The following is a 26137-nucleotide window of genomic DNA, read 5'->3' on the forward strand; positions in this document are numbered from 1 at the left end:
TTAGTCATGCTGCTTGGAATTTCACAAGGAATGGCGCAGAGATGATCTTGCTTTTGCATTTACCTGCCACATCCTCTCATAGATAATCTGCCTAGGCTTGGACCTTATTAAAAATGGAGATTTCATTCCTGCGGGAGGGAAAAGTGTTGCAAAATTACACGTATCTTCCCACTAGTCAGACATATTGCTTGGGATCCTGAACATATAACAGGTGAAAGCTTTAACCCTGAGTTCTTGGAATTTATCTTTTTCTTTTAGAAAACAAAATAGTTAGAAGTCCCTATCCTTCTTTAAGGAGAAGGCAATGGCACCCCACTAAACTGATCCAGCAACCTAATAAAGTCAAAGATGCAGATTTTTTTTCCCCTCTTTTAAATGTGTTTTGATACCAGGAGTTCTGGTCAGCAATTATTCTCTCAACCCTGGTACACGATTCTTCTCAGTAATGACAGTGGCCCATGAGATTCAGAAGCCGTTCTGGTTTTGATAATGATAGAAAGTGATTAGAAGTACTTCACTGGTCTGAGACAAAGCCTCTGGAAGATTTCAACCTTAATCCACTTTAGTCTTGTGCCAGGCTTTTAGAAGGTTATAGTCCCCAAAATGAGATTTGAGATGATATTTAACAGTTCAAGTGTCATTCTGGAAGGAGTCCTCTTTTGCAGAACTCCAAAATAGATTTTTGACATTTTTATGCTACCGAATATGTATGAATTGATAAAGATATAGGCACATGCAAGCTTCTGTTCAGTAGTTGCTTTCAAATCTCAAACACAAAATAGTTTAAAATTTAGAATATATGTGATTATGCATGGTGTAAAAGGTACCACTGGAGAGTCTTCATAAAAGTTTCTAGTATTCACCAAAATGTAGTAGATGCAAAATGAACTAGGAGTTCTTAGGCAGCCAAGAACCCTTCCCTGATCCTCAATATCCTTGTTTGCAAAATGAAAAATTTGGATTAGATGATGTCTAAGGTGCTTTTCTTTCCTAAGGACACGACTGAGCGAATGAACTGAACTGAACTGAAAGTACTTTCCAGCTTTAACTTTCTCACTTCTTGAATAGAAAGCAAATTCAGTTCCGTTCACTTCAGTTCAGTCACTCAGTCGTGTCTGACTCTTTGCAACCCCATGAATTGCAGCACGCCAGGCCTCCCTGTCCATCATCAACTCCCGGAGTTTACCCAAACTCATGTCCATCGAGTCAGTGATGCCATCCAGCCATCTCATCCTCTGTCGTCCCCTTCTCCTGCCCCCAATCTCTCCCAGCATCAGTCTTTTCCAATGAGTCAATTCAATTGAAATGCAAATATTCTTACTTTACTGGGCCTAGGCTAGAAGGTATATAAAAAGCTAGGACTCTAACCTCTATCATGAGGACTTGGGAGTGTCCTGAAAGTCTTGAAAGGGGGTTGTCTATATAGAGCCAAGTTTGAGATCACAAACAAGGTCACTGGAGCTACTAGCCAAGAGGAGTCTTTGCCAGTTGCCAGAGGTGTGGTCAAGGCTTCCCTGGAGGCTCAGTGGTAGAAAACGCTCCTGCCAATGCAGGAGACTTGGATTCATACCTGGGTTAGGAAGAACTGGAAAAAGAAATGACAACCCATTCCAGTACTCCTGTCTGGAGAATCCCACGGACAGAGGAACCTAGCAGGCTACAGTCCAGTCCAGTTCAGTTCAGTTCAGTCGCTCAGTCGTGTCCAACTCTTTGCGACCCCATGAATCGCAGCACGCCAAGCCTCCCTGTCCATCACCAGCTCCCGGAGTTCACTCAGACTCACATCCATCGAGTCAGTGGTGCCATCCAGCCATCTCATCCTCTGTCGTCCCCTTCTCCTCGTGCCCTCAATCCCTCCCAGCATCAGAGTCTTTTCCAATGAGTCAACTCTTCACATGAGGTGGCCAAAGTACTGGAGTTTCCGCTTTAGCATCATTTCTTCCAAAGAAATCCCAGGGCTGATCTCCTGGGGTGGCAAAAGAGTCTGACTTGACTTAACAACTGAACAACAACAATTGTGTGTAAAGTCCCTGGCACATATTGGATTTTATATGTGTGTGTGTGTGCTTGTGTGCTTGTGTGCTTAGTTGCTCAGTCACGCCCGACTCTTTGCAACCCCATTCACTTATATATACATATATATGTGTGTGGGGATATATATATGTATATAGATATGACTACTCCAAAATTCTTGCCTGGAGAATTCCATGGACAGAAGAGCCTGGTGGGCTACAGTCCTTGGGGTCACAAAGAGTCAGACATGACTGAGCAACTATCACACACACACGCACATTTTATATATATATATATACACACACATCTGAATAACTGAATCACTTTGCAGTACACCTGAGACATTGTAAATGAACTATACTTTAATTTTTAAAAAACAAAAGATCAGCATTGGGAACTCACGTACAACTGTGGCAGATTCATGTCAATGTATGGCAAAATCAATACAGTATTGTAAAGTTAAATAAATAAATAAACAAACAAAAGATCAAAATTAACATTTGTGAGGAATTTAATAATAAAAAATTAAGAAGTTAAAATTATTTACTGATGCACTAATTTCACATTTAAAGAACTGACCTTATAGCAATGATAAAACAGAAGAAAATCAGTCACAGGGTGAAAAGCAATGTATCATTGTGGTGAGCAGTATGGCCTCTAGGAATACCAGAGCCAGGTTGCCTGTTCTGCCATGGCTCAGTTCAGTTCAGTCACTCAGTTGTGTCCGACTCTTTAAAACCCCATGGACCACAGCATACCAGGCCTCCCTGTCCATCACCAATTCCTGGAGTTCACCCAAACTCATGTCCACTGAGTCAGTGATGCCATCCAACCATCTCATACTCTGTTGTACCCTTCTCCTCCTACCTTCAATCCCTCCCAGCATCACAGGGTTTTTTCAGATGAGTCAACTTTTCCCATCAGGTAGCCAAAGTATTGGAGTTTCAGCTTTAGCATCAGTCCTTCCAAAGAACACCCAGGACTGATCTCCTTTAGGATGGACTGGTTGGATCTCCTTGCAGTCCAAGGGACTCTCAAGAGTCTTCTTGAACACCACAGTTTAAAAGCATCAATTTTCCAGCACTCACCTTTCTTTATAGTCCCACTCTCACACCCATACATGACTACTGGAAAAACCATAGCCTTGACTAGACAGACCTTTGTTGACAAAGTAATGTCTCTGCTTTTTAATATGCTCTCTAAGTTGGTCATAACTTTCCTGCCAAGGAGTAAGTGTCTTAATTTCATGGCTGCAATCACCATCTGCAGTGATTTTGGAGCCCCCCAAAATAAAGTCTGACACTGTTTCCACTGTTTCCTGATCTATTTCCCATGAAGTGATGGGACTGGATACCGTGATCTTAGTTTTCTGAATGTTGAGCTTTAAGCCAGCATTTTCACTCTCCTCTTTCACTTTCATCAGGAGGCTCTTTAGTTCTTCTTCACTTTCTGCCATAAGGGTGGTGTCATCTGCATATCTGAGGTTATTGATATTTCTCCCGGCAGTCTTGATTCTACCTTGTGCTTCTTCCAGCCCAGCGTTTCTCATGATGTACTCTGCATATAAGTTAAATAAGCAGGATGACAATATACAGCCTTGACATACTCCTTTTCCTATTTGGAACCAGTCTATTTTCCCATGTCCAGTTCTAACTGTTGCTTCCTGACTTGCATACAGGTTTCTCAAGAGGCAGGTCAAGTGGTCTGGTATGCCCATCTCTTTCAGAATTTTCCAGTTTATTGTGATCCACATAGTCAAAGGCTTTGGCATAGTCAATAAAGCAGAAATAGATGTTTTTCTGGAACTCTCTTGCTTTTTCCATGATCCAGTGGATGTTAGTAATTGGATCTCTGGTTCCTCTGCTTTTTCTAAATCCAGCTTGAACATCAGGAAGTTCACAGTACTCGCATTGTTAAAGCCTGGCTTGGAGAATTTTGAGCATTACTTTACTAGCATGTGAGATGAGTGCAATTGTGCGGTAGCTTGAGCATTCTTTGGCATTGCCTTTCTTTGGGATTGGAATGAAAACTGACCTTTTCCAGTCTTGTGGCCACTGCTGAGTTTTGCGGGCATATTGAGTGCAGCACTTTCATAGCATCATCTTTCAGGATTTGAAATAGCTCAACTGGAATTCCATCACCTCCACTAGCCCTCTATTTCTTTGCACTGATTACTGAGGAAGGCTTTCTTATCTCTCCTTGCTATTTTTTGGAACTCTGCATTCAAATGGGTATATCTTTCCTTTTCTCCTTTGCCTTTCACTTCTCTTCTTTTCACAGCTATTTGTAAGGCCTCCTCAGACAGCCATTTTGCTTTTTTGCATTTCTTTTTCTTGGGGATGGTTTTGATCCCTGTCTCCTGTACAACGTCACAAACCACCATCCTTAGTTTATCAAGGCACTCCATCTATCAGATCTAGCCCCTTGAATCTATTTCTCACTTCCACTGTATACTGGCAAGCGATTTGATTTAGGTCACACCTGAATGTTCTAGCGCTTTCTACACATTACACCATCACATGTTCTCTAAGCCCTTGATCACTCTTCTAGATTCAGAGCTCGGTTGCCTGTGTCAAGAGTCGCCTGAGTTTCTCTTCACTGAGTCCCAGGATGAAAATTAATTTTTACATATGGAAACAGCCATATCAAGCCAACTCACACAATGGTTATATATCAGTTCCTTTCAATTGCTCAGTCATGTCCATCTCTTTGCAGCCCCGTGGACTGCAGCACGCCAGGCTTCCCTGTACATCACCAACTCCCAGAGCTTACTCAAACTCATGTCCACTGAGTTGGTGATGCCATCCAACCATTTCATCCTCTGCCGTCCCCTTCTCCTCCTGCCTTCAATCTTTCCCAGCATCAGGGCTTTTCAAATGAGTCAGTTCTTTGCATCAGGTAGCCAAAGTGTTACAGCTGCAGCTTCAGCATTAGTACTTCCAATGAATATTCAGGACTGATTGCCTTAAGGACTGACTGGTTGGATCTCCTTGCTGTCCAAAGAACTTGCAAGAGTCTTCTCCAACACCACAGTTCAAAAGCATCTATTCTTTGGTGCTTAGCTTTCTTTATGGTCCAACTCTTACATCCATACATGACTACCGGAAAAACCATAGCTTTGACTAGATGGAGCTTTGTCAGCAAAGTAATGCCTCTGCTTTTAAAATATTGTCTAGGTTTGTCATAGATTTTCTTCCAAGAAGCAAGCGTCTTTTAATTTTATGGCTGCAGTCACCATCTGCAGTGATATTGGAGCCCCCAAAATAAAGTCTGTCACTGTTTCCATTGTTTCCCCATCTATTTGCCATGTAGTGATGGGATCAGATGCCATGATCTTTGTTTTCTGAATGTTGAGTTTTAAGCCAACTTTTTCACTCTCCTCTTTCGCTTTCATCAAGAGGCTCTTCAGTTCCTCTTCACCTTCTGCCATAAGGGTGGTGTCATCTGCATATCTGAGGTTATTGATATTTCTCCCAACAATCTTGATTCCAGCCTTTGCTTCATCCAGCCCAGCACGTTGCATGATGTACTCTGCATATAAGTTAAATCAGCAGTGTGCCAATATACAGCCTTGATGTACTCCTTTCCCAATTTGGAGCCAGTCTGCTGTTCCATGTCCAGTTCTGTTGCTTCTTGACCTGCATACAGATTTCTCCAGAGGCAGGTCAGGTGGTCTGGTAGTCCTATCTCTTGAAGAATTTTCCACAGTTTGTTGTGATCCACACAGTCAAAGGCTTTGGCGTAGTCAATAAAGCAGAAGTAGATGTTTTTCTGGAACTCTCTAGCTTTTTCTATCATCCAGTGGATGTTGGCAATTTGATCTCTGGTTTCCTTGCCTTTTCTAAATCCAGCTTGAACATCTTCAAGTTCTTGGTTCACGTACTATTGACGACTTGCCAGAGAATTTTGAGCATTACTTTGCTGGCCTCTGAGATCAGTGCAATTGTGAGGTAGTTTGTTTTCTTTGGCTGTATTTAATAATATGTAGTTTTATTATATATTATATAATAAATATGTGGTTATACTTATTATCTATGGTTAATGCATATGGTTAACATAAATATATGGTTATATTTATAATAGATATATGGTTATATTTAATGAATATCAAGAAGAACAAATCAACTATTTCTCATCAGACAGATAATACTCCTCACTCAGGAGTATTAGCATCAAAGATACAGCCCATATTCATTCTTCATCTATTTCAATACAATAACACTAGGAGACAAATGCCAATGACTCATCCCTCAAAATATGCTAGGTAGGGGACTTTCCTGGTGGCCCAGTGGCTAAGACTCTGTAATCCCAATACAGGGCACCTGGGTTTGATCCCTAGTCAGAGAACCAGATCCCATATACCACAGCTAATAGTTTACATGTGGCAATTTTTTTAAAAATAAAACAAATCCTGCATGCTGCAAGACTTCAAGTGTCACAACTAAGACCCAGTATAGCCAAATAAATACATTAATTAATAAAATTCACCTTGATGAAGTTTATTTTTTTAAAAGAAAGATATACTTGATCTTAGCCAAAAGGCCAAGAAATGATGAATCTAGGGTCTATTACACAGAGGGAAGTAAGTCAGAAAGATAAAAACAGATATCATACATTAACACATATATATGGAATCTAGAAAGATGGTCCTGATGAAGCTAGCTTCAGGACAGCAACGGAAATGCAGAAATAGAGAACAAAGTTGTGAACACATTCCGGGAAGGAGACAGCAGGACTAATAGAGAAAGTAACATTGAAACATACACACTACCATATGTAAAATAGATCGCCAGTGGGGATTTGCTGTATGACACAAGCAGTGCTAACCCAGTGCTCTGTGACAACCTAGAGGGACGGGTGGGAGGTGGGAGGAAGGCTCAAGAGGGAGGGGACATATGTATGTCTATGGCTGATTCACACTGATGTATGGCAGAAACCAACACAATCTTGCAAAGCAATTATCCTCAAATTAAAAATAGATAAATTTTTTTTAAAAAGCTAGGTAGAAATCCTTTTGTGCCCTCATTGCTCACTCATGGTGTTAGGCCACACTTCCATAGCAACTGCTATTTCTCTTATCATTGCTTGATTAACACTTGTAATTACCTGCTCAAATTCTGTCTTTCCCTGTGATGTTAAGCTCCGACTTCTCAGGGATTGTGTCAGTGTGATTCACCATTCCATGCTTAGTTCCATAGTGCCTGGCACACAGCTAGCATTTCATAAATATGTGTGGAACAAAAAAGTTAATAAATAAATGAAGCCAACTCATAGGACTGCCTTCAAGCACCCTGGAGAGAGATACTCCTCTTTGGAAAGACAGACTCTCACAAAGAAGGAAGTGAAAAAGATTTTGTGGGCCTCAAAATGATCTGCCTACTGGCCTGCTATGATTACCAAATTTTCTGCACAGATTCACCTCTCTGGATTCACACACACTGTCCCCAAGTAGCTCCTGTTAAGTAGTTCTTACTCAAGTGGCATATTTAGGCCATATCGAAGAGAAAGTAGTTGACAAGAATGAACTGAACATTCTGAGGTTACAGGAGCATATGGGATTTAGGCTTGGGAATAGCTACTTCAATTAAAATAATTCTTTCCAAGTACAATTTGCAAAATGTAATTTTTATGTCTGACTTTCCTCAAAAATCTTTCACCTTTTTATGACATTTCCATAATTACTTTTGGAGAGAAAATTTCTTTTTCTAAAAGCTATGGGTTTCTGAAATATCAATGATTCCTTCCTCAGTCCCACAGTTCCTCAATTAAGTCAAAGCAAAGGTTCAGTTTATACAGAAGCCTGGATGGGTCCATCAGTGGTTTATGAATCATGTAAAGTATTAAAAAAGGAAGGGACAAGAGAGAGGTTCCCAAGTATTGATCACTCCTCAAAATGATCTCAGACTTTTTGGTGTATTTCCAAGTCTCTTCTTTGTTGTAGTTATTATTCAATTGCTAAGTCATGTCCAACTCTTTGCAACACCATGGACTGCAGCACACCAGGCTCCCCTGTTGTCCACTGTCTCTGAGAGTTTGCTCAAATTCATGTCCATTGAGAGGGTGATGCCATCCAACCATCTCACCCTCTGCCACCCCATTCTCCTCCTGCCCTCAATCTTTCCCAGCATCAGGGTCTTTTCCAATGAGTTAACTCTTCACATCAGGTGACCAAAGTATTGGAGCTTCAGCATCAGTCCTTCCAATGAATATTCAGGGTTGATTTCCTTTAGGATTCTCCCTAGAGATTTCAAATCACAGGTCTGGGATGGAACTCAGACATCTGCATCATGACAGCCCCCACATGACACCATAGGTTAGACATTTAGAGTCCCACTAAATTCCTTTCAAGCTTTGACATTCTAAGCATTTAAGTCTTTTCATCAGCCAAGGAGCACCCTTCCCAGCAGCCCCTGCTTCATAAGGAGACCATCAAAGGGCAAGAGCTCTGCCCCTACAGTGTTCCGATTGGTAGTTCTCACCAGTGAGAACAGCAGCCACTGTTTACTGAGAGTCTCTACTTAGCCAGGCTCTCAACACATGCTAAGGGAGCAAAGGGCTTATCCAACACGACCTTAATTCCTGCAGCAACTCTCCCAAGTAGGTCTAATAGCCTCCTTTTCACAAATGAGGCAGTCAAATGTTTTGAGAGGCTGAGAAGATTGCCAAAGACCCTTGATTTTGAAGGGATGGAAGTAGGATTGGAACTCAAAGCTATGTAATTCTACAAGTAGGTTTAACCACTGCACTAGCCCATCTGTCACGACAAAGGTCAAAAGCTTCCCATGTAGACAGAGGCACTGGAGACAGGGCTTCCCTGGTGGCTCAGAGGATAAAGAATCTGTTTGCAATGCAAGAGACTCGGGTTCGACCCCTGAGTCAGGCAGATCCCCTGGAGAAGAGAATGGCTACCCACTCCAATATTCTTGCCTAGAAAATTCCTTTCCAGGACAGAAGAGCCTGTTGGATAAGAAAGAGTCCATATATATGTATATATACCACATTTTCTTTATCCATTCATTTGTTGATGGACATTTAGGTTGCTTTCATGTCTTGGCTATTATAAATAGTACTTCAATGAGCATTGGGGTGCATGTATCTTTCTGCATCAGAGTTTTCATCTTTTTCAGATATACTCTAAGGATATACGCTACGTCATATGGTAATTCTATTTTTAGTTTTTTAAGGAACCTCCATACTGCTCTTCCAAGTAAACGTTCTAATGTACAATGGATTTCAATTTTTTCCCACTGTAAAAAGTCAGACATAACTGAGCACAGGAGACAAAGAGTGTGGCTTTCCCCACTCATGTGCAAAGAGACTTTAATAGAGCCAGTTCTCTACAGCTTTGAAGAGGAGAGATAAAACAATAACAAACTCTTTAAGATTACATTCTGTCTGAATCTGCATGTTTGCCAAATTCTACAGGGCCAAGATCTAGGGAAATATTTTTGTTTAACTGTCAAAGAGGTAGGTAAAGAACAAACAGGAATAAAATGATTTGCTCAACACCCAGTGGTATAGTGAACTTACAAACACTGTGCAGGCTGTGTATGTAAATATCTGCTGCCAAGGCTTTGGGCAAGGGTGTAGCTGACATTTTCATTCTGGATTCTTGAATAAATACTCCATAATTATTACTTACATATTATTTAAATTTAAATAATTCCATATGGTTAGTGTTTTGAGAGACTGAGGTATTTGTGAAATATCTACCCATTTCTTTAAAACTGCCATATTAAGGGAGGCCAGATTCATGCATAAATCAGCCAACAATGATGGGACACTAACAGAAAAATGTCTATGGGTCACCTTAAGTTACCAACAGGGAAATTCTATCAATCTAACCATGGTACCTCCAGATCTTGTTACTCTTGCTAAAGAGAAACTAATCTGCTCCTATGTCCACTGTGCCTTATTCTCACTGGCGCCTCCTCTAATGAGCCAAGCTCCTTCCTGCCTGGGGGCCTTTGCCCATGCTACTCCCTCCAGTTGGAACGTTCTCCCTAGAGAATTCTGCAGGCTTGCCTGATCTACCTTTCCAATGTCTGCTCAAATCCTTCTTCTTCTGGATGACTCCACTGACTCCAGCCTAGTAGGTCCCTCTGTTACACACCCTCTAAGCCCCTGGACCTGTCTCTTCGTAGCCCTTGTCACAATTGAAAGAGTAACTTCTGTATTTAGTTCATGTCTGTTTCTCCTACAAAACTCTAAGCTCCATGAGAGCAGAACTAATTGTGTATCTATCAAGACCAGCTACATATTCTTACAGGCCAGGGCAAAATGAAAACATTGTTTCAAAATTAATAAAGATTTCAAGACAGCATCAGTAGAACATTAAACCAAGCATGGGACCTCATAAGCATGTAGCCCTGGGCAATAGCAGAAGTCTCATGCCCATAGAACTGGCCCTGGTCTTTAGGTTTACCACTGCATACATGCCCCATAGCAGGTGCCCAATAAACACTTGTGTATCTAGAAGTAGATAAAGTGCAGAAATTCTCTGACATTCTCTTCTTCCTTGGTCCATCTATCTCCCATCCCTTCAAGTCAAGAAACACGATTCCTGCTACTGTCACTTCTTTGCAACCAGCTTTGCACAACTTCCTTTAAAGGTTAGACATTTTCCCAGCAGTCTCCTCTGGAGCCCCTAAGATTGAGATTTCTCAGAAGCTGCAGCTGAGAAATGTATTTTTATGTTTCCTTAAAGGAGGCTCCAGTGCATCCTTCAGTGAACTGTTCTTGAAGAGGAGGGAAAAATCGATGCTTTCAGATAGCATTACGTTGCCCTGAATAATCCTGAAGCTGCCCATGACTTACTGGAGAGGGTATAATTGAAGTGAGGATAAACTGCACACCATTTCAAAGTCTACTAAATTGAAACCGTTCTTTTTGTTGACACATGCTTGGGAAGCTGTAGATAATGTGATTTAAAATAAATACACTGGCCCAGTATACTTATATAATTGAAATAAATATGGGATCACCCATAGAGTCCACAGGCAGTTGGGTACATTAACCCCTTGTGTACTGGGTGAGAAGCCATCTGCATGAGCAGGAAGACGTGGCCCTGAGTAAATTGGGGAAAGAAGAGGGCACACAGTCTCAGATGAGATGGACACTTTCAAATGTTGAGTTTTCAGAGCGTTTCTGTAGAAAAAGCCTGCCAGGTAATGAATCCTCTCTTGATTCTCCCACCATGCAATTCTGTTGAGTCAATATTAAGGACTCCTAAAGTCCAAGGGCTACAGTTGCAGTAGATTTAAAAAAGAAAGAGAGAGAGAGAGAGAGCAAAGAATTCATTTTCCCTCCTCTGATGGCTCCCAGGGAACAATAAAGAGCAAAACTCCAAAACTGCAATAAAATGGTTTCATCAGGGCTCTTTTGAGCAATCTGAATGTGCAATTTCTTAGTCAGAATGTACCTGAACACCTAAAGGGGTATGTATCTAGCAGCTAGGTTGCCATCAGAGATGCAGAGCCACCAAGAGAGAAAAGACAGACTTGTTATAGGATTTAGGCCATCTGTGACCCAGAAGCCAGTTAGTCATTGGTGAAAGTCTGTCGCCCTGTGTCTAGTCCTGAAGTTAGCAGGGTTAGACATTGCAAAAGGGAGATAATCGTGACATGAGGGTGAACAAGGCCAAAACGGACCAGAAGAACATTCTGGAATCACAGGGAGTCATGGGAATGGGTGTCTAGCTCTCACGGGCACCCACATTGGTCTCTCACCACTTCCAAGCCTACTAGCATCATTGATACAGGTGACCTGCTGGAGAGCCCTACACGAGCCTGATGGAGAATTCAGAGAAGCTGAGAGAGGAGCTGTCAGGAGCGGGAGGAGGCACTGCTCCCCATCCCCCCACCCCCACCCTGCATGCTGGTCCATGGCCGCAATGCGATCATCAGACCAGAGACCTCCAATGTGAGCTGCAGCAGAACCTGAGCCTCCCACCACCCTCCACAGAAACAAGGCAGCGGCCGCACCTCCACCTTCCAAACCTTCCCCGGGTTTCTCTCATAGCCAGGCTTAACACAGAGCCACGCAAGGAAAGGAATTCGGAAAAATTCAAGGAGAAGAGTTCTGGGAAATGTAGCTTCAACTTAGGTAATGTGATACAAATCCCTGGGGGACAACAATCAGCAGAACCAAATGCACGTCTGAGCTCCTTTGAACAGTCTTTGAAGGTGTAACTTTTCAGTTAGAATGTACCCTGACCCCCCAGGGAGTGCCACTGCAGTTGGATACAGCTCTGCTGCTGCTGCTGCTAAGTCGCTTCAGTCGTGGCCGACTCTGTGCGACCCCATAGACAGCAGCCCACCAGGCTTCCCCGTCCCTGGGATTCTCCAGGCAAGAACACTGGAGTGGGTTGCCATTGCCTTCTCCAATGCATGAAAGTGAAAAGTGAAAGTGAAGTCGGATACAGCTCTAGGTTTGGGTAAAACTGGGGTGTGCCTATAGCTGTGGTCTCAGCTGGGGACCATATTTTCCCCAAGGGGTATTTGGTGACTCTGAATATATTTTTGGATGTCACAGCTAGGAGTGTGTTATGGGCATCTAGTAGGTAGAGACCAGAGATGCCACTGAACATCCCACAACGCACAGTATGGTCACCCACAGCAAAGAAATGTGCAGACCAAAATGTCACAATAGCTGGAGCCAACCAACAAGCCCAGCCATGATCTCTTAGGGTCCTTGAAGCTTCCAAGAAAAGCAGCGAAAGATATTATATATCATTTTAAAACTCTGTACTTCCAACTAGAAGTAAGAGAATCATACTGATGAAAGAAATGAGGCAGATCAATCTGTATTGATTGCTATGCATCAGTATGGTTACTGATGGCTGAAAAAAGCAAATCAGAGAACAAATAGAATGCATGGTACAATGCCTTTTTGTCAATGGGCAACACACAGATTTCAATTTATTTTCTCCCAGAAACAAATCCTGAGAGGTTTCTAGCTCAAGTTGTTTATTTGGGAGAGGATCCCAGGAAACACAGGTAAGAGTGGGAAGTGGATGTATACAATGGAATACTACTCAGCCATGAAAAGAGGATGAAATTTTGTCATTTGCAGTAACATAGACGCACTTGGAGAGCATTGGCTGAGGCATAAGTCAGACAGGGAAAGGCAAATAATATATGATAGCACTTACACATGGAATACCTAAAAAATACAACAAACTAGTGAATATAACAAAAAAAAGAAGCAGACTCACAGATATGGAGAACAAACTAGCGATTACTGGTGGGGAGAGGAAAGAGGGGAGGGGTAAGGTAAACGTAGGGGATTAAGAGGAACCAACTACTATGTATAAAATAAGCGACAAGGATATGTTGTACAACAATATAATAAAATAAAAGAAATAAAATCGAGTTAAGTCAGGAACAAATGCGGACCAGGGAGGCCTCCTAAGCTGGGATGTTCAGGAAACAAGGTAACATTTGAACTGAGACCTGGACAATCATGATCCTGCCATAGTCTCTATGGAAAGAGAGTTCCCAGCAGCGGGAAGAGTAAGTGGAAAGACCCCAAGCCAGAAAATCGGGTTGGTTCATTGGGCGTGGGGCTGCATCTTAGTGATCAAGGGAGAGTGTGGTCAAAGACGCAGCTGGAGGGACTTCCCTGGAGGTCCAGGGGTTAAAACTCTGCACTTTCACTACAGGGGGGACAGAGTCAATCCCTGGTCAGGGACCTAAGGTCCCCCATGCCACACAATGCAGAAAAAAAAAACACGTGGCTGGAGAAGTAGGTGGGCACTAGTTGGCATAGAACCTTCTTATGTGGTCTACATTTCATGAGTTTGAGTTTCACTCCCACAGGAGGGTTTTAAAGCAGGAGATTGGGCTGACATGGGAGGATTATACAGGGCTGCCACAGGAGGATTATAAAGGGCTGGCATGGGGAGGATTTAATTCAAATCCTCACAGAGAGATTGATTCAAATGAATTGGTATCTTTACAAATCACTTCTAGAGACTATGTCAAAAATGAAGGTAGGGGGGTGGGAGTTGGTGCGGGGCAAGAGTGGAAGCAAGGAGACCCGTTACAGATGGAGGAAGGGAACTCTCTTAAGGTCAACCAGCAAGGCAGGAGCACCGCTGAATGGGTTCATGTCCCTCCTTCTAGGCAACAGTGTCTTGCTGTAAGTAGAAAGAGCACAGGAACCTTCACCTGCAGCAAATATCCAGCCTCTCCCTGGTGTCACACAGCTTCTGCCAACAAACATTCATTGCTGGATTTTTAAATGTTTCACTAAATGCGTCAGAAAAAAAAAAAAGACGCATTTTATTTGAAGCAGCATTTACAGTCACTGTACAGCTGGTGACTGCTAATTGTCATCTGTTAGGCCGGGCATCAGAATGTCTCATCAGAAAGTCTGTCCATCTGTCCTGGGCTGTATCAGCCTTCCTTCTGCTTCCCATCCACAACCTGCCTTCTTCCCACTCTCTCCAGAGCCAGCCCCCGTGTCTCTTGGTGCTCAAGCCAGTCCTGCCGGGGAGGAGAAGACAAATTCTTATTCCTGAAGCTCCATTGGCTGGAGAAGCGGAAACAGCCATGTGAATGTAAATAAGAGTTTGAATATATGCACCCAGTGTGAGTCAGTCTCCCATGACTGTGCCAGCCCAATGCCTCAAATCCTTTTCCTAGGGAGGTTGTTAGAAAGAAATAGTTATATAAATAAAGAAAGAAATAGACACATAAACACTCACCCTCCCCAGCCTCATCATCATCCCTGAAGGGAGAATAGTAAATATACAGGGGGAAAAGTGGAGGAAGATATACATCAAGGTGTCAACAGTGTCTATCTCCAAGTGAAAAGATTTTTTTTCCTTCTTCTAGTTTGTGTTCCATAACATTCCTATAGGAAATATGTGTCATTTGTGAACAATTGATATTTTTAATGAAGATAAGAAGTACCTTATAAGTAGATAAGAAGTCTTGCCTACCCCAAAGGGCTGTGAAAGGATGAAATGACAGATGAAACGACGTCTGTGAATCCACTTCGAGAACGCTGAATCCCAGAAGAAGGTAAAGATGGTCACTGTGCTTGTTAACCAGCATGAACACCTTAGCGGCTACCCAAGGAATGTCATCACTCACGTTGCTCTTTTCTTTCCCTATCTCTCCTCCTTTCTTTCTCCCCATCCTTCCTCCCTTTCTCTTTGCCAAGGACTCAGCCAAGAAAAACAGTATCCCTAGGGTTTGCTTCCAGGCAGGGAGAACTCCCAGTTAAAATCTCCAGTGGTAGCCGAGGTCTTTGGTTCTTCCCTACCCCTTGTCCGCATCCCTCATCTCTGAGAATTCTGCATCAGGACATGCGTACATACACTTGGAATCTACACCAGTTTCTTCAAGAAACTTTCATCCCAAATATGCTCTTACGCCACCCTCCCACATCCTTCCTTCATTTGCAGACTCACTGGGTATTCTGTGAGAATCTTCCCCATGTCACACACTGTGTTGGGTGCTAAGGATCCCAGGGTGATGGGTGGGGTTTTCCCTGTCCTCAGCAGACTGACGTTCTGGGAGAGGAGACTAGTACTGATCAGTTACATGTTGGCTTAAGCTTATAAATAATAGAAAAATAAGGTATGGGTTACTACAAGAGGGTTTATCAGAGGATTAGGACTAATCTGGGGGTCTATAAAGGCATCCTTGGAAAGAATGATGACTAAGCTGAGAAATGAAAGGTAAATAGGAATTAACAAATCAAGGGACAGGGAGAGAAAAATGTTCCAAGCAGATAAAACCACCCAGGATGCATTTTTTTTAAGTGATACTCATATAACTAAGAAGATGCCAGGGTGATTTGGCAGGGCTGGGAGAATGAAGAAGCGGACCCAGCGAGCAGAACTTAGAAGCCGTGGGATGGTCTTGGTCTTAATCCAGCCACAGTGTGAGGCCATGGGAAGCTTGTAAGCAGGAAGATGACATGTTCACGTGTGTGTGTGTGTGTGTGTGTGTGTGTGTGTGACCACCCTCACCTCGGTGTGAAGAAATGAATCAGAAAGATGGCATGTGGCAAACTGCCTGTTTTCTCCAAATCCTCCTTCCTTTCTTCCTGGGCACATGTTCACCCAGCTGGAGCCTCCATTTCCCAGCCTCCCTCTCAGCCAGGCATGGCCAAACTATGTGAGCATTAGCAGAGTAAACAACTTCTAGTCACTTAGTGGCTCAGATGGCAAAGAGTCTGCCTGCAATGTGTGGGAAACCCAGGTTCCATCCCTGGGAAGGGAATGGCTTCCCACTCCAGTATTCTTGCCTGGGAAATCCCACGGACAGAGAAGCCTGGCAGAATACAGTCCATGGGGCTGCAAAGGGTGGGACACAATGAAGTGGCTAACACTTTTAGTTGCTTGTTTAACAGGAATGGCTTGCCACAGGCTTCCACTCACCTTTTCTGTGGGCTGGAATGTGAATGTGGCGGTGACCCAGCATCGATCATGAGAGCAAGGACAGAACCCCAGGAACTGGCAGAGCAACAAGGCGGAAGCTCCCTGGGGCCATGGGACCTCAGGGAACAGACCTTCTCCCTCACTCTGGACTGTTATACAAGAGAAAACAAACTTAGATCTTTGTTTCTAACAGACAAACTTGACCCACTGTGTTTTAGAACTTCTGATACAGCAGTTTAGTCTTTATCCTCACTAATATCATGAATATTAGTTAAATTTCTTTGATCATAAGCAACAGGAATTCACTCAGGTTAACTTAGGCCAAAAAAAAAAGGCAATTTATTAGAAGGTTATGGACTAGGGCCCAGAATCAAAGGAAAATCTAAAGAGCCTGGCTGGGAAGCAAAAATTAAGGGTTAGTCTCTTGTACTGCCAACTGGATGAATAACTCCAGTCATTTTCAGTCTTTATTACATTCTTCTCAAAACTTAAATTTCTAAGACAGAGAATCTGAATGCCTCGTATAGGTCACATGCTCACCCCTGGGCAGATGAGTGGGTTGGAAGGAATAAGGAGTATCTCATTTGATCCTCCCACTAGGACTATACCTAATGGAACTGGATGTTCCCCCAAGAAAAATCACATTTCTGCAACCAAGAAAATGAGAATGGATGTCCACCCTGAGGATGCAAGAACAAATATCAGGCAACCACTTAAGGGGCTCCTGCAGAGGTCCAGGTGAGCATTGAGTATGTCATGGATGAGGATGGTAGTAATGATGATATTAACAAAACAAAAGAGATAAATGTAAGATACAATTAGGAGGCAGAATCAAAGAAAGTTTTTGGTTTATCAATAAACTTTTATTGAATAAGAGACACTGGATAGGATTTAACTTCATAGCTTAAAAAATACTCTATTCTCGCTCTCTATGTAATAATCTGAAGTGGAAGTTTTGGGTGACATATTCAAGGTCACACAGCGAGCAGAGGAGGCAAGACTCAAACCCAATATGACTGATTGCTCAACATTACACAATCTGGCCCAATAAATAAGAGTTATAGAATTAAAAGAACTTAAGTACATGTATTCCTTCAGTGCACCGAAGAATTAAAAAACAGACAGTATAACATAAGACCCATCTAAAAGCAGAGGTCTCTTCCCAGTAGGGAAAATGGGATAGCAGTATTGCAGGTAAGCTTTAAACTGAAAGACGCACAGGCCCATCGTAAGATTAATTCCTGATTTGTTTAGCCAAATGTAGAGAGAATTCACAGGTGCAGAATGGCCATATAGACTATAACTGCAACCCCAGTGGGGCTGCAGCTTCTGTGATGCTAAAGCCAAGGCTCGGCGAGAACTGAGAAGCTCAATTTTTGCTGCTTCACATGGGACTTATAAGTTGTGCATAAACAGTTGGTGCCATTGATGGAAAATACGTATGGACATCACAGGCTTTTCACTTCTCAACCAAAGTTAGGGTTGGTAGGGCAACATTCTAACACAATTTAAAGAAGAAAAAAAACAGGCAGTGCCTCTGGCCTCTGAACCATATTCTTAGCCTAGCTTCTGAGCATCTCAGAAACCCCATCACTCTGTGAATTGAACCTCACTTCTCAGAGTGATGATGTCAAACCTCCGCTCATAACCCCTCAGCACTCACCATTCCCATGTGGACCAATGGTTTCTACTGCAAACACTGGGACTGTGTCTGAGGGCTTTCTCTGGCTGCAGGAGCATGCTCAGCCCACATGAAGGGTAGGGTAGAGAGCAGCCCTCTGTCAGTGAAGAACAGGAGCCTTAATCCTTCCATAGACAATGCAGAGGTGGGTACCGCACTGTCTTCCAGAGATCCCGAGTAGGATGGAATAGAAAGCTGCTTATTCCGGCTCCCTGGATTGGCTGTCCTCACTTCCCTGTCTCACTTCCCCTCTTCCCTGCTAATTGTCTCCTGGGATCAGCTCCCAAATCAATTGCTTGCTCTGGAATGCTTGGGTCAGGATCTGGGAAATGCTCACCCTAACCATTCAATATTATAGCAATCCAAGTCTATGCCCCAACCAGTAAATGCTGAAGAAGCTGAAGTTAAACAGTTCTATGAAGACCTACAAGACCTTCTAGAACTAACACCCAAAAAAAGATGTCCTTTTCATTATTGGGGACTGGAATGCAAAAGTAGGAAGTCAACAAATACCTGAAGTAACAGGTAAATTTGGCCTTCAAGTACAGAATGAAGCAGGGCAAAGTCTAACAGAGTTTTGCCAAGAGAACGCACTGTTGAACCCTCTTCCAACAACACAAAAGAAGACTCTACACATGGACACAACCAGATGGTCAACACCAAAGTCAGATTGATTATATTCTTTGCAGCCAAAGATGGAGAAGTTCTATACAGTGAGCAAAAACAAGACCGGGAACAGACTGTGGCTCAGGTCAAGAACTCCTTATTGCCAAATTCAGACTTAAATTGAAGAAAGTAGGGGAAACCACTAGACCATCCAGATACGACCTAAATAAAATCCCTCATGATTATACAGTAGAAATGACAAAGAGATTCAAGGGATTAGATCTGATAGACAGAGTGCCAGAAGAACTATGGGTGGAGGTTCATGATATTGTACAGGAGGCAATGATCAAGGCCATCCCCAAGAAAAAGAAATGCAAAAAGCCAAAATGGTTGTCTGAAGAGGCCTTACAAATAGCTGTGAAAAGAAGAGAAGCAAAAAAACAAAGGAGAAAAGGAATGATATATCTGTTTGAATACAGAGTTCCAAAGAATAGCAAGGAGAGGTAAGATAGCCTTCCTCAGTGATCAATGCAAAGAATTAGAGGAAAACAACAGAATGGGAAAGACCAGAGATCTCTTCAAGAAAATTAGGGATATCAAGGGAACATTTCATGCAAAGATGGGCACAATAAAGGACAGAAATGGTATGGACCTAACAGAAGCAGAAGATATTAAGAAGAGGTGGCAAGAAGACACAGAAGAATGATACAAAAAAAGATCTTCATGATCCAGATAATCCCAATGGTGTGATCACTCACCTAGAGCCAAACATCCTGGAATGTGAAGCCAAGTGGGCCTTAGGAAGCATCACTACGAATAAAGCTAGTGGAAGTGATGAAATTCCAGTTGAGCTATTTCAAATCCTAAAAGATGATGCTGTGAAAGTGCTGCACTCAATATGCCACCAAATTTGGAAAACTCAGCAGTGGCCCCAGGACTGGAAAAGGTCAGTTTTCATTCCATTCCCAAAGAAAGGCAATGCCAAAGAATGCTCAAACTACTGCACAATTGCACTCATCTCACACGCTAGCAATTCTCCAAGTCAGGCTTCAACAGTAGGTGAACCATGAAATTCCAGATATTCAAGCTGGATTTAGAAAAGGCAGAGGAACCAGAGATCAAATTGCCAATATCCATTGGATGATAAAAAAAAAAAAGAGTTCCAGAAAAACATCTACTTCTGCTTTATTGATTATGCCAAATCCTTTGACTGTGTTGATTACAACAAACTGTGGAAAATTCTTCAAGAGATGGGGATACGAGACCACCTAACCTGCCTCCTGAGAAATCTGTATGCAGGTCAAGAAGCAACAGTCAGAACTGAACATGGAACAACAGACTGGTTCCAAATCAGGAAAGGCATATGTCAAGGCTATATATTGTCACCCTGCTTATTTAACTTATATGCAGAGTACATCATGGAAAATGGCAGGCTGGATGAAGCACAAGCTGGAATCAAGATTGCCAGGAGAAATATCAATAATCTCAGATATGCAGATGACACTACAATTAATGATAGAAACCGAAGAACTAAAGAGCCTCTTGATTGCAAATAAAAGGGGAGAGTGAAAAAGTTGACTTAAAACTCAACATTCAGAAAACTAATACCATGGCATCTGTTCCCATCGCTTCATGGCTAATAGATGGGGAAACAGTGGAAACAATGACAGACTATTTTGGGGGGCTCCAAAATCACGGCAGATGGTGACTGCAGCCATGAAATTAAAAGATGCTTACTTCTTGGAAGAAAAGTTATGACCAACCTAGACAGCATATTAAAAAGCAGAAACATTACTTTGCCAACAAAATTCCATCTAGTCAAAGCTGTGGTTTTTCCAGTAGTCATGTATGGATGTGAGAGTTGGACTATAAAGAAAGCTGAGTGCCAAAGAACTGATGCCTTTGAAGTGTGGTGTTGGAGAGAACCCCTGAGAGTCCCTTGGACAGCAAAGAGATCCAACCAGTCCATCCTAAAGGAGATCAGTCCTGGGTGTTCATTGGAAGAACTGATGCTAAAGCTGAAACTCCAATACTTTGGCCACCTGATGCAAAGAACTAACTCATTTGAAAAGACTCTGGTGGCTAAGACGGTAAAGCATCTGCCTACAATGTGGAAGACCCGGCTTCAATCCCTGGGTCGGGAAAATCTCCTAGAGAAGGAAATGGCAACCCACTCCAGTATTCTTGCCTGGAAAATCCCATGGATGGAGGAACCTGGTAAGCTACAGTCCATGGCATTGCAAAGAGTCAGACATGACTGAGTGACTTCACTTCTTGATGCTGGTAAAGTTGAAAGCAGCAGGAGGAGGGGATGACAGAGGATGAGATGGTTGGCATCACCAACTCAGCAGACATGAGTTTGAGTAGCCCCTGGGAGTTGGTGATGGACAGGAAGGCCTGCCGTGCTGCAGTGCATGGGGTCACAGAGTCGGACATGACTAAGTGACTCAACTGACTGACTGATTGACACCCTTTAAAATACATTGATTGGATCACAATATAAAGTTCAACTGTATGCTACACACAAGACATATATCTGAAACAAAATCCCTCAGAAAGATTGGAAGTGAAAGAGTGAGTAAGATGTTCCAGGTAAAAACAAACAGAAAGTGGTGATGTGTGAGTAAGGCCACAAATCAGCAAATTCTCAGCGTCAGAGAATGGAGTTGCAGGCACAGGGCAGGAAGGAGCGGGACAAATGCAGAAAGTAGCAGAGACATACGCACGCTCCTGCTCCTGCTCACCCAGTCATGTCTGACTACACCACCATGGACTGCAGCCACCAGGCTCCTCTGTCCAAGGGATTTCCCAGGCAAGAATACTGAAAAGGATTGCCATTTCCTCTTCCAGGGGATCTTTCTGACCCAGGGATCAAACTCATGTGTCCTGCACCTCCTTCATTGGTAGGCAGATTCTTTACCACTGAGCCACCTGGGAAGCTCATATATAAAGCTCATATGCCCACCTGGGAAGCTACCACATATGAAATAGATAGCCAGTGGGAATTTGCTGTATGACTCAGGGAGCTCAAACCAGTGCTCCATGACAAGCTAGATGGGTGGGATGAGCTGGGAGGTGGGAGGGAGGTTCAAGAGGGAGGGAACATACGTATATGTCCATGGCTGATTCACATCGATGTATGGCAGAAATAAGCACAATATAGTAAAGCAATTATCCTCCAATTAAAACCAAATGAGTTTTAAAAACAACAAGCACAACAGCAGCCAGGAGCTCTGCTGGTCTGGAAGGGTGGGATGGAGGAAGGGACGGGAGGCTCAAGAGGGAGGTGATACATGTATGATTATGGCTAATCCATGCTGTTGTGTGGCAGAGGCCATCACAACATTGTAGAGCAATTCTCCCCCAATTAAAAAACAAATTTTAAAAAAGCTGAAAAAAAAAAAGAAACACCTCCGTGGGAGCAATGGGAAAAGGGCAGTTATTATTTAATGAGTACAGGGAAGATGACAATGCTCTGGAAATTAATGCTGATGGAGGTTGCACAACTGTGTAAACGTACTTAATGGCACAGGCTATATATTTCAAATGGTCAAAATGATAAATGTTATGCTTATGTAAATTTTACCACAAGGAAAAAAACTCAGACAACATACTCTAATTACAAAGAAACAAAGCTAGAAGTTAATAAGAATGCACTAAACAATAAACACATTGCCACTGAAAAAGTGGTAAACCTCATCTTAAGTAAATTTTGTGCCAAAGAAGAAATCAAAATCAAAATTTTGGACTATGTACAAAGGTGAAAAGACGGTGCATCAGAACCTGTGGAATAAAACAAAAACCATATTCAGGGAAAAATCAAAGCTTAAAATATGTATATTGTTAAATAAGAAAAAATAAAAATAAGCTGCAAGACTTCCAAAAGGTTTTTTTAAAGCATAACAAAATAAATCTAAGGAAATCAAAAATAAGGAATAAGTAGGTTCAAAAGCAGAAATTAGTGACTTAAGATGAAAAGTAGTGACTAGGGAATGAATCCAAGAGCTAGATTTTTGAGGGAAAAAATAATAAAATGTTATGTACCATTAACTAATCTAATAAAGAAACAAGAAGACAGCAGAGGCATGAAATATAAGTGATGACAGGGAAATAATAAAAGAGAGGATTCAAAGAATGATAATAAAGACTTCAATTCCTTGTAAAGTTGAAGATTGGGATGGAATAGATAATTTCCTAGAAAAATATATCACAGCTGACCCAGGAAGAGGTGAGAATATAAATACACTAATTTTTATGCACATTAATTTATCATAATGTTTTTATATCACAACTGGCACTGCATACAGCTATACTTTTTAAAAATACACTAATTTTAGTAGTAATTCAGAGAGAAATAAAAGAGCTAGCTAGAAGAGAGTTTCAAAAAATAACCAAATCTTCACAGAACTGTGGTGCTACTTCAACTGTTTAGAGTCTTAAAAGAGTATTTCCAACTTCTTTTTACAAAGCTGACAAAACTTGAAAACCAAAACCCAACAAAAATAGTATAATAAAAAAATACAGAGTAAATCTCACTTATGAATAGTAATACAAAAATCCTGAATAAAATATCAGCACTTAGGATCTGGCAGCATACTAAAAGAATACTATAACAAGATTTAAAATGCAAAGAAAGTTCAACATTAGGACTCACTAGAGACACATGTCAATGGAGAGAAATGATCTAACCATCTTCAAAGATGCTGGGAAAGGTATCAGGTAAAAAACAAAACAAAACAGTCTTGGTTGAAAAAAAACTAAACTCTTTATTAAAGCATGAAGAAATAGATACATCTTTAATATAATTTTAAGCATATGTATATATATACATATATATATACAGAAGTATGTATATGAAATATATGTAAGGAAAAGGCATCATCATGTGTAATGGTGAATTACCAAATCATTCTCATTAAGCTCTGGAATAAAGGAAGGTACCTGGACCTCCCTGGTGGTCCAGCGGTTAACAAGCCATCTGCCCTGATCTGGGATGATTTCACCTGCCTCTTGGCAACAAAGCCCGCGCACCACAGCTGCTGAACCCACGCATCTCAGAGCCTTTGCTCTGCAACAAGAGAAGCCACCACAGTGAGAAGCCTGTGCATGGCTAAAGAGCAGCCCCCGCTCCCCACACTAGAGAACGCCCGAACACAGCCATGAAGACCGAGCACAGTCGCAAATAAATAAATGATTCTTTTAAAGAAAGAAAGGAAGATACCCATTGCCACTACTGCTATCTAACATTCCTCCAGATGCTTTAGCAAGCCACAAAAATGTGATGGTTAAAATCGGAAATGGGAAGGCAAAATCATGTGCTTGTATACCAATGAAACTCAAGAGGATCAGTTACAAAGCTATGAAAAAAGAGAGAACTCAATAAAGTAAGTCTTTAAATTTTATATACACATAACAATAGCTCTTTGTATACAGTATCCCAATTAGAACACATAATGGAAGGGAAAATCTCATTTATATTCAAAAAGATAAAATATTAAGGAATAAGTTTAAAAGGTGCAAAATCTGTAAAAAGAAAACTTTAGGGCACTACTGAGGGACATCAAAGAAAACTCGAATGAATGAAAAGACAGCTCTGTCCTTGGAAAGAAGATTACGCAGTGTAAAGACGTCACTTCACCCTAAATCAACCCATACATTTTATATAAGCTCAATAACATATCAATGGAATATTTCTTAAATGAGTAAAGCTGATTCTAGGGAGCTGCAAGGCATCAATAATTAAAATAATTTAGTCCAAGTGCATAAAACAGAGAGAAAAGAATAGCAAGACTAGAAATGAGTTTAAATACCTATGGAAATGTATTATGTGGCAAAGCTAGTATTTCAGTCCATGGAAAAAACTAAAACATTTTTAATAAAAGGTATTATGACAACTGGTTAGCTATTCAGTGGGGGAGAAAACCAGATCTTTAATTCATTTCTTATACCAAAATCAATGTTAAATAAATCAAACATTTAAATAAACCAAAAAAAGTGAACACACTAAAAGAAAACACAGGATAATTTAGTTTTTTAAATTTTGTAATAGAAAAGGCCACTTGATATAAAACCCAAAAGTCACAAACAAAATTAATTTTAAAGTTTAAAATTTGATTTCATAAAATTTTTAAATAGCTCTAGAATAAAATGGTCACTGTAAACAAAGTGTAAAAACAAACAAAAAAAAGGTGTTTGTGACACATATGACAAAGGGGTAATTCTGTCTAGGATAAGAGGTTTTGTTACAAGTTAAGAAAAATTCAACAACCCAATATATAGATTAACATGAAATATGTGATGTGCTTCATAGGGGTTTTTTTAAGCATTTTAAAAATATACTGAACATCTAATAATCAAGGAAATGCAAATCAAAACCACTATTAGCTATCACCTCACACCAATCAGAAGAGCAATTATCAAAGAGACAACCAAAAAACAAGTGGTAGCAAGAGTATAGAGAAAAAGTAACCCTAATACTCTGTCAGTGGAAATGTAAATTGGTGCAACCACTATGGAAAGCTGTATGGAAATTCCTCAAGAAATTAAACAATAAAACTACTGCACAGTCTAACAATTTAACTCCTGAGTATTTATTCAAAGAAAAGGAAAACATTAATTTGAAGAGATATGTGTACCCCTCTGTTCACTGCAGAATTATGTAGGTCACCAAGATATGAAAGCAACCTAAGTGCCCATCGATAGATGAATGGATAAGGAAGATATGGTATAGATATGCAATGGAACAGCACTCAGCCATAAAAAGAACATGATCTTGCCATTTGCAACAACATCCATGGCCCTAGAGGGCATTATGCTAAGTGAATAAGTCAGATGGAGAAAGACTGTTGGAATGTGATGATTTCGAATAATAGCCTCTGAAATGAAAAGAAACTTTGAGACAGAAAAACAAAACAGGCAACTCCATACAGTGCAATTATGAATTTATTGTAAGTAAACTGCCCACATATAGGTAGGATTGGGCAGATGATGAGCCAAAGGTATTCACAGCTGCACTCTACACTGATTTTTAAAAAGCGGGCAGGGGGATGGGGTGGGGGGGGACTTAAAGGTGCCACACCGAAAAATAGAATCTGACTACTAAGGGAGAAGGCCGTCTGCACCAATGGGAACCAAAGATTCCCCCATCCCCCGGCCCCAGGTCTCATGACCATTTTTCCTCAAGGGTCATTAACCACCTGCATCAGCAAAAGACATCCTTCCAGTTTTCATATCAGATGAAGGCAAGAGTAAAGGTTGGTAGGGAACTCATCTGGCTTGGGCACATTCCTCGTGAGTCAGGCTATAGCTCAACCATGCAGAAAGGGGATGGAGGGGGACTGCAGGCTTAAGACGGAGATGACTGAAAGGCATCAGTGTGGTCTAGCCACACAAGGACAAATATTGTATGATGTCACCTGTATGTGAAATCTAAAAAACAAAAT

This window comes from Ovis canadensis, chromosome 14 (genome assembly GCF_042477335.2).
Source record: "Ovis canadensis isolate MfBH-ARS-UI-01 breed Bighorn chromosome 14, ARS-UI_OviCan_v2, whole genome shotgun sequence".
NCBI lineage: Eukaryota > Metazoa > Chordata > Mammalia > Artiodactyla > Bovidae > Ovis > Ovis canadensis.